The sequence below is a fragment of the Coffea arabica genome, chromosome 3e (assembly GCF_036785885.1).
Source record: "Coffea arabica cultivar ET-39 chromosome 3e, Coffea Arabica ET-39 HiFi, whole genome shotgun sequence".
NCBI classification, from domain to species: domain Eukaryota; kingdom Viridiplantae; phylum Streptophyta; class Magnoliopsida; order Gentianales; family Rubiaceae; genus Coffea; species Coffea arabica.
Window position 1 is genome coordinate 4,312,492 of NC_092315.1, and position 14,235 is coordinate 4,326,726.

At 35.3% G+C, this 14,235-nt stretch overlaps 1 protein-coding gene across 9 annotated transcripts in view; it reads left to right on the forward strand.

The window, feature by feature from the left end:
* The window catches only part of LOC140003821 (uncharacterized), a 39,781-nt gene that overhangs the window by 18,959 nt on the left and 6,587 nt on the right, over positions 1 to 14,235 (forward strand). For 5 of the 9 annotated variants that reach the window (XR_011842404.1, XR_011842402.1, XR_011842397.1 and 2 more), the window contains exons 8-10: positions 112 to 4,737; positions 6,310 to 6,374; positions 13,552 to 13,725. The gene's annotated coding sequence lies outside the window, so the exon portion shown is untranslated. Of the gene's footprint in view, positions 1 to 111; positions 4,738 to 6,309; positions 6,375 to 12,798; positions 13,049 to 13,551; positions 13,726 to 14,235 lie in introns of those variants that run through there. The other 4 variants (XR_011842398.1, XR_011842399.1, XR_011842400.1 and 1 more) reach the window with 4 other exon arrangements.

A 14,235-nucleotide genomic window follows, 5' to 3' on the forward strand; every position in this document is an offset into this window, starting at 1 on the left:
AATTCTTTGCTCTTATTGCTGCTGCTTTTCTGTTTTCAATGTCTTGCTCCTGTTAATTCTCCGTTACCTAAATTGAGCTTTTATGCTGAAGAAATATATCTGTACTTGCAGGAAGCGTGGTGTGTCTGTCTTGTTTATGTGCTCGATTGCATCAAGGATCCTTGTTGATGGATAGCAGATGGCCTAATAAATAAATAGGTTTCTTTCTTTTTTCTCACTGTCTTTTTACTCAGCTTTTCCACCTGTGTTTTTCTTCTCTCACCCTTTCTTTTGAGAATATGTATTTTGGGAGAAAAATATCTAGTCATCGTATTATGAATGAACAACTAGTATTTATAGGAGTACAAACCTAACAAATTATTTACAAGAATATCCTTAATAATTTATTATCTATAAGAATACTTATATTCTCTTAACACTACCTCTCAAGTTGGAGCATATATATCATAAGCACCTATTTTGTTACAAATGTATTTTACCTTAGAGCCTCTTAAACTTTTGGTAAACAAATCAGCCAGTTGATCTGTAGACGATATATGAGATGTCTTGATGACTCTATCAAGCAATTTCTCTCGAATGAAATGACAATCAACTTCAATATGTTTTGTCCTTTCATAAAATACTGGATTAGACGCAATATGAACAGCTGCCTGATTATCTCACACTAAATTCATAGGCTGCTTATTTTCAAATTCAATTTCAAATAACATGCTCTTCAATCAAACCAACTCACAGTGCGAGTCATAGCGCGGTATTTAGATTCTACACTTGATCTGGAGATAACTGTTTACTTTTTACTCTTTCACGATACTAAATGATCACCAACAAACACACAATATCCTGTGGTCGATTTTCGATCTGAGGCAGAACCAGTCCAATCTGCATCACTATATCCTTCAATATCAGTGTGTCCATAATTTTGATACAGCAACCCTTTTTCAGGAGCACTCTTAAGATACTTGAGAATTCGTATAATAGTATTCCAATGACTAATACGAGAGGTATCAAGAAATTGACTCATAACAATCACTACAAATGAAATGTCAGGTCTCGTTATAGTGAGATGATTTAATTTACCTGCAAGTCTTCGATGTTGCTTAGAATTATCTAGTAATGCACCTTGATCTCTTACTAATTTCACATTAGGATTCATAGGAGTATCCACAGGTCGGCAACCTAATATCTTAATTTCACTCAGCATATCGAGTATGTGACAGCCCCACCTTCCCCTAAGGCGAACCAAAGGGGTTAGCGGACTGCCTGTCCAACTCTCGCGAGGACTAACGGGACTGTTTAAAACGATCTAAAACATTCCGGGAAAATAAAACGTGCTCACACAAGTCGGAATCGCAAGATAGCTAAACGCAAATCAAATCGTCGGTGAGTAGTGGGTGCCATGTCACATAACTTGGAAAAAATTTTCAAACCAAATAAGATCCATAAACAGGGTTAAGCAGTGTTATATACATACGTTTGTAATTTACAAAACAAAAGCGAGATAATTAGATCAAAATACAGTTAGGGTTTTGCCTAAAAGGAGCTATTCAGAAATACATTTGCATAAGCTCAATTCGGCAACCAACATGTACAACCTTTCCAAAAGTAATCAATTTCCTGTAAGGAAAACAAAAGGAACAGAGTGAGCTTACGTCCAGTGATATATTATCACTCAAGCAACAAAGTTCATATAAGCATCAAGTTTCGCATTCCAATACATCAAAAGTAAGCAAATGCACACATTAATAGTGTTGATAAAAGGATACGGGCGGCTCTCAAGAGCCCCTTTCCTCGCTTGCATTCTTGATCGGATCTCATTGACCCTCCGTCAATATTTAAGAGTAACCAACTGTAGGCTCCACTTTACGTCAATTCCTTCCACCCAACATATCCCTATCGGGCCCGAACTCCAAGCAATAAAAATTTGGTAATACTCGAGTATATCGGAATTAAGAGTCTCACTACTACAAGATTCCATAAAACAGTCCCCATGACTCGTCAACTATGACGACCAAGCCCTCGTTGACTCGATTCAATCGACTACCAATGGAGTTGAGCTCAATAGTAACAGTAAAAGCTGTTGGATTCTCGTCCAAACGACGTCAAATCCAGTTTTTCATGTATATTTTAAGTACCACAGTGAAACAGTAGACAGTCGTGTATAATACAAAAGAAGGTGAGGGCGATCAAGTACAACCTCACTTTAATCAGTTTCAACAGTACAAATAAGCCTTCAAGGCATCAAATTCAATATAATAAAGCCACATTGTAAACAAACAAATGAGTAATATACTCACAAAGCAAGCAAATGATATTTCATAAACTTCCGCCCAAAGAGCGTCTTGGACCACCGTCACGTCCTAAAACATTCAAATAAGTACAATAAGACTCGATTACAAGTCATAAATCAATTCCAAATACTACAAAATAGGGCTTCATAAGAATGTATGAGCACTAGAGTAAACCAGGGAAATCCGGAAATGGAATTAAGTTCTAAACCATAAAAACAGTTTTTGACATCATTTTGCGGTTTTGGCACTACGATTATTGGATGGAGGTGCAAGATACACCGTTTCGAAGCTAACAGCTAGGGCTACAAGGTTGCAGAAGGTCACTCAGTCCAGTTCATAGTGCAACTAGGTCAAAAATTCAGTATACCAAACCAGAATCACAAAAACAGGTGAACAAACCGCATTCTGGTTAACAAATCGTAATTCAGGCTACCTAAGTCCAAATCAAGTGATTCCAAAGTCATCCGAAAGCTAAGACACCAGGCTACATTTCTTAAGAAGACGTCAACAACCAAATCAGAAGTATTCCCAATCAAATTAACCAATTACAGAAGCAATTATCAAGTTCGGGTAGAAACAGGGCAGCAGGGGTATTTCAGTCTTTTCATAAGTTATGCTACTCCGATTGGCCTAAAATTTTGCAGGCATATCTAAAATATCATTTCCTACAACTTTCATGTTTTAACCCAAGACTAATTCGGCCTCTAACTATGATGAACAGTACCGGGCAGAATGAGAGGAAATAAAATCTTAACTTCCAAAATTTCTTTCCAAAGCAGAAATTTTCTGTAATTAACCACAATTTACACCTTCTAGCTTCTTTCAAGATCATTTTCAATCATCATCCATGGCCACAACATATGAATTATACTAAAACAGAAAAATCATGAATAATTATAAAATTTCACCAAATTCAACCAAAATCATGATATAATCTACAAAATCACCTCTTAGGCTACCACAAGTCATTAATTAGACATCATTAGATAGAGGAGAGGGGTTCCTTCACTACTCACCTTAGTAACAAAAGGAAAAGAGCAACTTGGCACCTTAATCCTCCAAACAACTCCACTAATCACCTCACAACCACTCACTTAAGGGTTTTTATGGAGTAAAAGCAAGATTAAATGGTGGGTTTGTTGGATTTGAGCAAGATTGAATCAAGAATTTGAAGAGCTTTTCTTTCTTTCTTCCTTGGAGTTGGCCGGCCACAAGAGCTTGGAAATGAAGATAATTTTGGTAATTTTTGATTTATTTGGTCAAATGGTAAAACGGTGAATAGTAGTCAAAAGGTAAAACTAATCTCCAAGTGACACTTGTCACTTCCTTAATGCATCTCTATCTCTTTGTTCCTCTCACACCAATTCACTTGGTAACCTCTAATTATCTCATAACACCCGATAAATTAAATCCAGTATCCAAAACTTAACCTAACTGGTCGAATTTTTTCTGAACTTTTCGCACTAGTGGGTCCCACGTCCGGTATACGCTTTTAATTTCTCAAAAATTAATCGATACTAGAAAAATAATCTAAAAACTATATTTACTCATAAAACTTATCTAGAAACTTTTCGAATAAAGAAAATGCAGAAAACATGCCAGTAAACCGAATAAAACATAGAAAATGGGAAAATTACGGGTTCTCACATAGTACATATTTTCTTTGACACAAATAAATTTCATATTTAAACTGAACTATCTGAATATCCAGAAAATATTGTAGATGACTTAAATCCTTTGTCTGAAAGTTTGCCTGCAGATTGGATTTAAGTTTTTGAATCTCCACAACATCACCTGTAATCACAATATCATCCACATAAATAACTAATAAAATTTTATTAGCATTAAAATATCGATAAAATACAGAGTGATATTGTGAATAATTTTATTAGGAAAATTTTGTAAATAATTTTTATGAGTAAATATAGTTTTTAGATGATTTTTCTAGTATCGGTTGGTTTTTGAGAAATTAAGAGCATATATCGGACATGGGATCCGCTAGTGCGGAAAGTTCGGAAAAATTTGGTCAGTTAGGTTAAGTTTGGGTATCGAATTCTATTTTACCATGTGCTAAGAGATAATTAGAGGTTGTTATATGGATGAGAGTGGAGAGACAAAAGGATAACCATGTATTAATTGAAGTGACAAGTTTCACTTGTTGATTACTTCTTAAATTTTGACCATAAGACCATCTTATCATCTTTACCAAATAAATACCAAAAATTGGCCAAAAATCCTCTTATTTTTCCCTCTCTTGGCTGACTCTCTCCACAAGAAAAGAAAAGAAAACTCTCAACTCTTTGGCTTCCAATCTTGCTTAATTCTCAAATCTAACCGATTAAACTTGGATTCTCTCCATAAAAATTCCTAGTCTAGCGGTTGCAAAGTTGGTTATCAAGTGGTTTGGAAGATTGAGGTGCTAAGCTGCTTCCTTTCTTGGGTTGGTAAGGTGAGTAACCAAGAAATTCTTTCTTGTTCATGATAATGCTAAATTGGTGCCTTGTGGTAGTTGAATAAGTGATTTTTTTGGATGATTTCATGACTTGTGGTGAAAATTGATGGATTTTTATTTTATGCTTGATTTTTCTGATTTCATATGTTTAGTGTTGGTTAGTCATGAATTGTTGGTTAGTTATTGTGTAAAATGGAGTTGATATATGTTGGATATGGTTGATTGTGCAAAAATTCTGGTTTGGGGCAAAATTTTCAGGTTAGGGTTTCAAACAGGCCTGTTCTGTCCGAATTTAGTTGAGCAGGTTAGAGGCCGAATTAGCTTAAGGTTAAAACATAAAAGCTGTAGAGAATGATGTTTTATAATTGCCTACAAAATTTCAGCCCAATCGGAGCAACGTAGCCTGTGAAAAGACTGAAATACCCCTGCTGCTCTGTTTCTGTCCGAAACTGATAATCAGCTTTGGTAATTGGTTAGGTTGACTGGGAATACTACTGATTTAGTTGTTGATGTCTTCTTAACATTTATAGCCTTGTATCTTAGCTTTTAAATGGCTTTGGAATCATTTGAATTGGAGTTGTATATGTTGAGATATGACTGAATGAATCAGGACTACCACAGTAAATTTCGAATTGGAAAAATCTGGAGTTGTTTTGGTAAATTTGACCTAGTTAGGATGAGAACTGGACTGAGTGATTTTCATGAAAGTTATAGATCTCTGTCTTAGCTTCGAAACGGTGTAAATTTCACCCCAATGCGATAAGTGTAGCTCCAGTTGTGTCCGTTCCGCTTAATGACATCAAAACTATCTTTTGGTTCTAGGGTTTATAATTGGGGCTTTTCTAGGGTTTCTTTGTTGAGCTACCATTTGGTTGTTTTGAAGGGTATTGTGGCTCTAATTAAATGTGTTTAATAGTTTGTGATTCGGTGTTGAGGTTTGGTTGGAACGGTAAAGAAGATTAGGGGATGTGCTGTCAAAATTTTCGCGGGAGCTTCTGCGCAGTCTCGAGAGATTTGCTATATCTTGATGTAGAAATGTCAGAATTGAGTTCCGTTTGTTGCATTTTAAACTAGATTCATAGGGTTATGAACCGTGTAAATTTCAGACCCTGTTTCTGTCTGTGCAATTTATGGTGATTCTTCAAAATTGATTGAAATATTGTACCTGTTCTGTCTTTCACTGGTTGAAGCAGCAACTTAAGACTCGAATTTGACTGCCTTGTGTTTTGAATCTTACAATGGTGTTTTCTGGAAATGTATAGTCCTTTGAATGTATTTTTCAACGGTATAACTTTTATTAATTTTGGACTTACAAAACTTGAGATATGATTTTTCATATATCTGTTTTCCTGGTATCGACTTTACTTTCATTTTCTACTTCAAATTTGGAGTTGGTCAGTCATTGTAGGTAGGGTTTTGAGTTTGTTCATGCCTCTAAGACTAATTGTTATCTTTTCACTCCGATGTCACCTCTTTGCTTTGCATTAATGGCTCTTTTAACTAGACATATGGCTCGTAACCGAGTCTCACTTGGAGTCGAGTCTTAAGTGTTTGCCTTGATTGTTCTAGGAGGTGCCGTCGATTAAAGCCACACTTGGGAAGGGAAACTTTTGAAGTTATCCTTATTTCAACTGGTGAGTGTGCCACTCCCCTGAATTATTGCTAAACTGGTTTCCTGTACTTGCAAATTGCTCGTTGAATGTCTTCCTAACTGTTTATCTTGTATGAGACGAGGGTGTATTTTATCACACTCGTTCTCTTGCCTGTACTGAACAAACTTGAATCTAATACTTGTACTTGTCATGTACTTGAACTTGTTACTTGCACTTGTTATGATGTCGTTTGGAAGAGTATCCAACGACCTTCCTGTTAAACCTGAACTCAACCTGAACTTGTTACCTGCATGGCGGCGGCCCTTCCATTTCGTTTTGATTCTTGCAGTTTTATTCTGATTTTGATGGAGGTATGACTGAGTCCCGGCGAGAGTTGGGCAGGCGGTCCGTCGAACTCTTTGGTTCGCCTTAGGGTGAGGTGGAGCTGTCACATTGGAGGTGACTAGGGATCGGCGGTGGACGAAAAATCGAGAACTTAGGGTTAAAACTGGGACCCAATGCTTGATTGCCAATTTGATATATTAAAATTGTCAAATTTGAGTTGGTGAAAGAAAATATTTGATAGATTTAATGAGTCTAATAATTAAGGGACAAGATATAATATTTGGAATGAAAGTTTGAGACTATACATAGATTATTGAGAGTTGAACAATGTGACCATTAAGAACAAATATCCTTTTGCCTTACATGGATAAGAATTCGATCAATTCTAAGAAACCGTGGTACTATCCAAATTGGATTTAAAGTAGAGCTATTATCAGTTGAGGATCTTAGAAACTGATGTGCTTAAGATCGCTTTCAATCCAAAATATGGGCACATTGAATTTTCAGTTACGTCCTTATGGTTGACTAATGCACTAGCAGCATTTATGGACCTAATGCATTAGAGGTTGAAACTGTATTTGAATTAATCTATGGTGTCATTTATTGATGATATATCGGTATACTCTAAAGTTCGAGAAGATCATGAAAGACATCTGATAATAGTTTTACAAATCTCGAGAGAGCGCCAACTTTCGTTAAGTTCAATAATTGTGAGTTCGATTGGGAGAAGTAGCCTTTTTGGGTTATACAATATTTAAGGAAGGAGTTGCTATAGATTCAGCTAAAGGACAAGCCGTTTTAGAGGAAACGATCAGAAAATCCTATCGAAATTCAGAATTCTTAGAGTTAGCCGAATATTACCTTCGACTTATCAAGAACTTTTCTAAAACTGCAAGACTCTTAACTAATTTGACTAAGAAGTATGGTAAATTATTTGGGATTTTAAATGTGAGGAAGAATTTCAAGAGTGAAAAAAGTGCTTAACCGATGCACCTGTGTTAGCCGTACCCAGCGGAGGTGATAGTTTTGTGGTATATACAGCTACTTCCAAAGAAGATTTGTGATGTGTGTTGATGCAAAATAATAAAGTGATAGCGTATGCCTCTAGGAAGTTAAAATCTCACGAGAGAAACTACCCAACTCATAACTTCGAATTAGCAACTGTAGTATTTGCATTAAAAAAATGGAGGCATTAGTTCTAGGGGGAGATGTTTGAGGTTTTCACCAACCACAAAAGTTTTAAGTATTTGTTTTTTCAAAAAGAGTTGAATTTGAGACAACGTAGGTGGATGGACTTTTTGGAAGACTATGATTGTATGATCAATTATCACCCTAGAAAAGCAAATATGGTGGCAGATACTTTAAGTCGTCAAGTGCAGGTGGCAGGATTGATGATTAAAGAATTGCATTTGCTGGAATAGGTTAGTTGTTGGAATCCCCGACTCAAACCGAGAAAATTGATTTTGGGAAACATTATTGTGACATTCACTTTATTAGAACGTATCAAGGAAACTCAGGAGAAGGACTTTGAAGTGCAAAAGTGATTGGAGAAAGTGAATAAGGGAGAAAAGTCGGATTTTAAGTTAGGAGTAAACGTTGTACAAAAATTTTGGAATCGTATCGTGGTGCCAAAGGACGAAGGGTTTAAGAAGGAAATTTTGGAAGAAACTCGTCGATTTAAGTACACGGTACATTATGGAGGAAATAAAATGTATCAGGATTTGAAGAGTTTGTACTAGTGGAAAAACATGAAAAAGAAAATTGTTCTGTTTGTCCAGACCTACTTGATTTGCCAGCAGGTTAAAGCCAAGCATCAGAAATCGTTTGATCTATTGCAACCTTTAGTGATACCCGAGTGGAAATGAAAAAATATCATCATGAATTTTGTATTTAGATTACTTGGGACATAAAGATTGGAGAAGTTAACTGAAGGTTGCAATAGATCATCACAAAGAAAATATCATCACGACGCCATTTGGGTAATAGTAGATAAATTGATCAAATCGGGTCATTTTCTACCGATTAGTATGAAGTATTCATTGGAGAAGTTAACTAAGTTATATTTGGATGAAATTATAAGGCTACATGGAATTCTAATAAGTATTGTGTCCGACTGAGATCCATGGTTTGTTTCGCGATTTTGGTAGAAGATGCAGGGAAATGTTAGGGACTAAATTGAATTTTAGCACTACTTACCTTCCCCAGATGATGGACTATCTGAGAGGACAATTCAGACTCTCGAGAGCATGTTGAGAGCCTGTATTTTGGATTTTGGAGAGAGTCGGAGTAAGTAATTGATATTAATAGAATTTATTTATAATAATAGTTGCCATTCATCCATTCAAATGGCTTCATACGAAATTCTACATGGTCGAAAGTGTAAATATCCAATTTGTTGGAATGAAATAGGTGAAGGAAAGGTTTTAGACCCAACTACAGTGCCATCGATTGAGGAGGCGTACGAAAAGGTGAAATTGATATGTCAAAAAATACAAACTGCTCAAAGTCGTCAACAGAGTTATGCAGATAATCGAAGGAAGGATTTAGAATTTGCGGTTGGAAATCAAGTTTTTCTTATGATTATTCCTCTGAAAGCGAGTTGATGGCAGGAAAAGAAAAGAAACTACAACCGAAATTTGTAGAATCATATAAGATTCTTCAACATATAAGAAATATAATTTATAAATTAGAATTGCCGCCAAGTTTATCTTGAATTCATAGCGTTTTTTACGTGTCCATACTCAAAAAATATCATCCAAATCCATCTCATGTCCTGCATTCGAAAAATATTGGAATCGACGAGACACTAACCTATGAGAAGGAATCGATAAAGCCTCTAGATCGTAAAGTAAAAGAATTAAAAAGTAAACGAATTTCGTTGATGAAGGTTCTATGGAGAAACCACGGACTGCAGGAAACAACGTGGGAAGTAGAAGAGGAAATTCAAGGAAAATATCCAAACCTATTTCCAAATCAAGGTATAAATTTCGTGGACGAAATTCTCTTAAGGGAAAGAGGATGTGAGGATTCATGTTTTTATTCTTAAAATAATTATTTTTGTAATTATTTATCCTAATATTAATTAATTATATTATCGTTACATGAATTCTTTTTATATTTTATTTTATCGCGCGCGAATCGAAAGTTCACGTATTTCGGGTCAAAATGGCTAAGTGGAGATTTGTGAAATTAATATTAGATTATTAAGAATAAATAAATACAGTGTTAAAGGAATTACATTCGAGTATTAGTGCACTAGTGCAACAAACAAGATTGAAAACGGTAGTATGAAACCTGCGCGCAACACTATTTGAAGTTGACTTTTGCAAAGCTTCTTGGTCACAATTTCTTAAAGCTTCCAAGACAAGATTCATGCCTACCAAATACTCTTTTCTTTCTCTCTTGGTCGGTCGAAACTAGCAAAAGAAAAGGAAGAAGAAAACTCTTCATTTCAAGCTTCCATCTTGCTAGCAAAACTTCATCCAATTTTCTAGTTCTTGGAGAATCACTCTAACTTGGAGAAAGGCATCACCTTGTGGAGCTTTTTGGAGGAATTGTGGTGGAAAATCTGATTTCTCACCTAGAGTTAGAGGTAACCCTTGAACTCTACCAATCTTTTCATTTCCTTCAAGAAATCATGGTTGGTTTTGCATGTGTTTGAAATCCTGAGCAAGAAATAAATTAGAGCACTTGAAAATTTTCATTTCTCGATTTAATCTTTAGGTTAGCGGCTTTAAGGTGGATTATAGGTAGCTGGCTTGAGGTGTGATTGGTTGATTGATGTTGTTTATGTGTTGTATAAGATGGTATTGATTAGAAAGTGAAGGAAAAATCGAAAGAGAAATGGAAGTGCAAGCTGGGCAGAACTGTCCTGTTGTTATCTTGCTTGTAATTCGAACTTTTGTTGGTTATTTGGCTATGAAATTGATGATTATATGTGATATATTGTGTGTACAAAGTGCCTTGAGAAAATCGTTTCAATTGGTTGCTCAAAAATAGAGTTTTCGAAATTGAAAGAAATCTGAAAATGGTGATCTGGGTAGCCGAACAGTACCTCTTCATTCGAACATAACTTGCTGTACAAAAGTCGAAATTGAGTGCCTTTAGCGGCATTCAAAACTAGACATTCATGACTTTCTAACGGTATAAAAATCATTTGCTAGTTCGAATTGAATGAAACGTAGTGATTCAACAAAGTTGACTGTCCTGTTGTGACTATCGGTCCGGGAGGAATGGAGAAGCTGCGTCTTGTGGCTCTATTCTCTCACTTTTGAATTGATTTTAGAAACGATTCTTTCTGTTGAAATGTAGCGTTTTGAACCTAATTTGCAGGGGTGGCAATTCGGGTCCAAATCAAGTTGGCGGGTCGGGTTCGGGTCAACCCGTCAGAAATCTGTTGACCCGAACCCGACCCGCCAACCCGTGACGGGTCAGGCATGCTGACCCGAATCCGAAAATTTCAGGTTGAGGGGTTGGCGGGTCGACCCGAAATGACCCGAAACTTAATTTTAATTTATTAATTTATCACTGTTATTTCTAATAAAATCAATTTTTCACAAAATTAATTACATAATCAAGTAATAAAAATTTAAATAAATAATTCCAAACCAAATCTAAAATAAATTAAAACCGTAAAAGTGTTTTATCCCAAACAAAATATAAAATAAATTAAAACAATATAAAAGTAAAAAATAATATAATATATTATTTGTCCAAATATAATAATTTCAACTTCACACAAATTAAATAAATTCGTTTAGGATTAAGTAATTATAATGCCTTTGAAAAAAAGAATAACGTAGTTTAGTTAGATAAAATTATTTTTATGTTTATTAAATTATTTTTAATTCGTAAACGGGTCATATGAGGTCACCACGAGTTGACCCGAAATCGACCTGTTTTCTTTTCAGGTTCATCGGGTCCAACTCGATTCTGACCCGAATTCCCGAAAGCTCAACCCAAACCCATTAATTTCGTGTTAGATTCGTGTCGTGTTTTCAGGTCGTGTCGAAAATTGCCACCCCTACTAATTTGCAACGCTGTAAACCATTTCTAATTTGAACTTGTATTGAGTGGGATGTGGTCTGATTTTGAAAGTGCGACAAAGTTGGAAAACTGGAAGTGTTTCCTTTCTTGCTAGCCAAATGGTTTGAGTTGTTTTGGGATGTTTTGTTTCAAAAATTTTGATGTCAATTGCTTGTCAATTAATTATTAAATGTTTATAGGACCTTGATTTTAAAATGGATCGAATTTGGGCTGATTTCATTGTACAAAACTTTTGGAAAAAAAAGAAAAGCATGAGGGCAGATTGGCCTTGAAACATATTTTGAACTTTGATAGTTTTGTTAACTGCCTTTTCACGTGAATTTATGCATGAAATTTGATGGAGAGGTAGTCCACATATAGAAGTTTAAGTGTATCAAATTTGGTGTAATTTTAATACCATTTCGATGCCCAAATAATACCCCAAAAATTGCTTTTCAAATTTGAAAATTTACTATTCTAGTAGTGAAAGTTAACCGACTTTGAATTGCCATATCTTGACGTTCAAAATTTTGAATTTAGTTCCGTTTGTCGTGTTTGAAACCTTGTATGGAAATCTTATTGTACTACGAATTTCAAGGACTGATTCACTTTCTGTGAATTACGCCGGGTTTCCAAAGATGACTGCAAAATCAAGATTGGTTCAAACCTGTCCTATTGGAACTGAAACTTTGAGTTGAAAAATGAGTGCTTTTCGTTTGGAATCTTGAAAAAATGTCTTCTAGGAATATTTAGTACTCCGAACCTTGTTTTCAACGGTATAGAGTTTTTCATTTTTAGACGTGCAAAACTCAGAATTTGATTTTCCAAAAATTGTCGTGCAAAACAAAAATTTCCTAATTTTTTAGAAAATGGGTTTTTAAAAATTTGTTATTTTCTTTTGATATCAATAGACCGTTTTAAACCCGATTTCACGGGAGATGCAAGTTTCTCTTGAGATTTTAAATCCTCACTATTGAATCTCAATTTTTAGCAATTAAAGTTCACTTTTATTACATTGTCTTAACTTCTAGACAAGTGTACATTCATTCTTGGTTGATGTATGGTTGTGAATGATAGAAAATCGTTATTTCTTCAGACGCTCGAGAGGATCTTTAAGAGAATTTTGGAGTGGACGCCTGAAGACTTATTTGCTCACTTATCCACTTTTGACTTGATGAGTGTCAGGTGTATGGAGTGTTGCTACGTGCTTAATTGCTCTCATCAATTGAGTATTTTGCAAGTGTTGAATCAAGTGTGTACTTTGTCGCACTCGTTCTCTTTTAAGTGAATTGTATTTGAATTGCATGAAGTGAATTGTTAAGTGAATAAAGTGAAGTGTTGCAATAGTGAATCTCATCGATTTATAGATATAATAGTGGGGGACGCTCAAACTCATCGGCCGACCTTGCGACTCGAGCTGGTATGGGTTTGGTCGTGAAGCTTGGTGAACCATGAGAAAAATTTAAAAATTTAGTTTATTGGAGAAATCTCGCCTGACATATTCGAATAGTATCGTCTTATATAAAAAAAGTGCGGGCCTAGAGCAGGGGATGTAACGGTGATCGGGAGTACGAAATTAGTGGGGTTTTACGGACTTATAACCAACCCAATTGCCGGAGTGTCAGCTCGTGGAGGTATTGAATCGAGCATTGGCAGAGCAAGTGGAATATAGCTCCTGAGAGTTCCGGTATCCTTCTCAAGTGTGTTTTACTGTTAATTGGAAACTATTTGAATGTTATAGTTTTAATTCTCGCATAAGTGCTATTGTTATGTAAACTATTTGTTTTGCATGTTTTTCTTGGCCTCACTGAGTATTAGCTCATCCCATTAGATTTGTTTTCCTTAACAGGAGCCGAAATGGAAAGAGTTATAGAGAAGCCGACTTGATGCACTTTTGATCAAGGTTTTGAATGTAATTGATTAGATGACTTATGAAAGTTGTATATTTTGGAGAAAGTGATGTATTTGGTATCTTGTAATGTAAAAATTGAATATTTATTAAGGAAGCGACCTTTTCTTTGTAGTTTCGACTCTTATTGTTGATTGTTATCCATAAGTTTGAATTGTCACGTAGTGAGTCTGTGACAACTGGAAAATTCGTTCATGTTTTCTTAAAATTTCATCTTATTTTGATTAAATTACTTTATAATATCTTTATTACTTATTTACTTCCTTAATAGTTGTAGTGAATAAGAAATTTAAGAGTTTTACCTTTAATTTTATAGTTCGAGTACATTAGAATTTTCGCATATTTTAGTCACGTAATCACTTGGTGAGATGTGTGTACTAAATTTGGTGGTTAAAAGTGAGTTTCATATAAGAAAAAATGTGTGATTAGAAGTGTTAATAATAAGTGAGTGAATCATAAGTGCAAACACTAGTGCGCGCGAGTTGGAAAAACGGCTTGAACCGACGTGCACCGTTTGCTATCGATTGAGTGCACCACTTGAACACTACTTTATTACCTTAATATCTTTACTTTTATTTCAGCTAATTAATCCTAAAATATCCCTTAAACCAGCCACAATCTTTG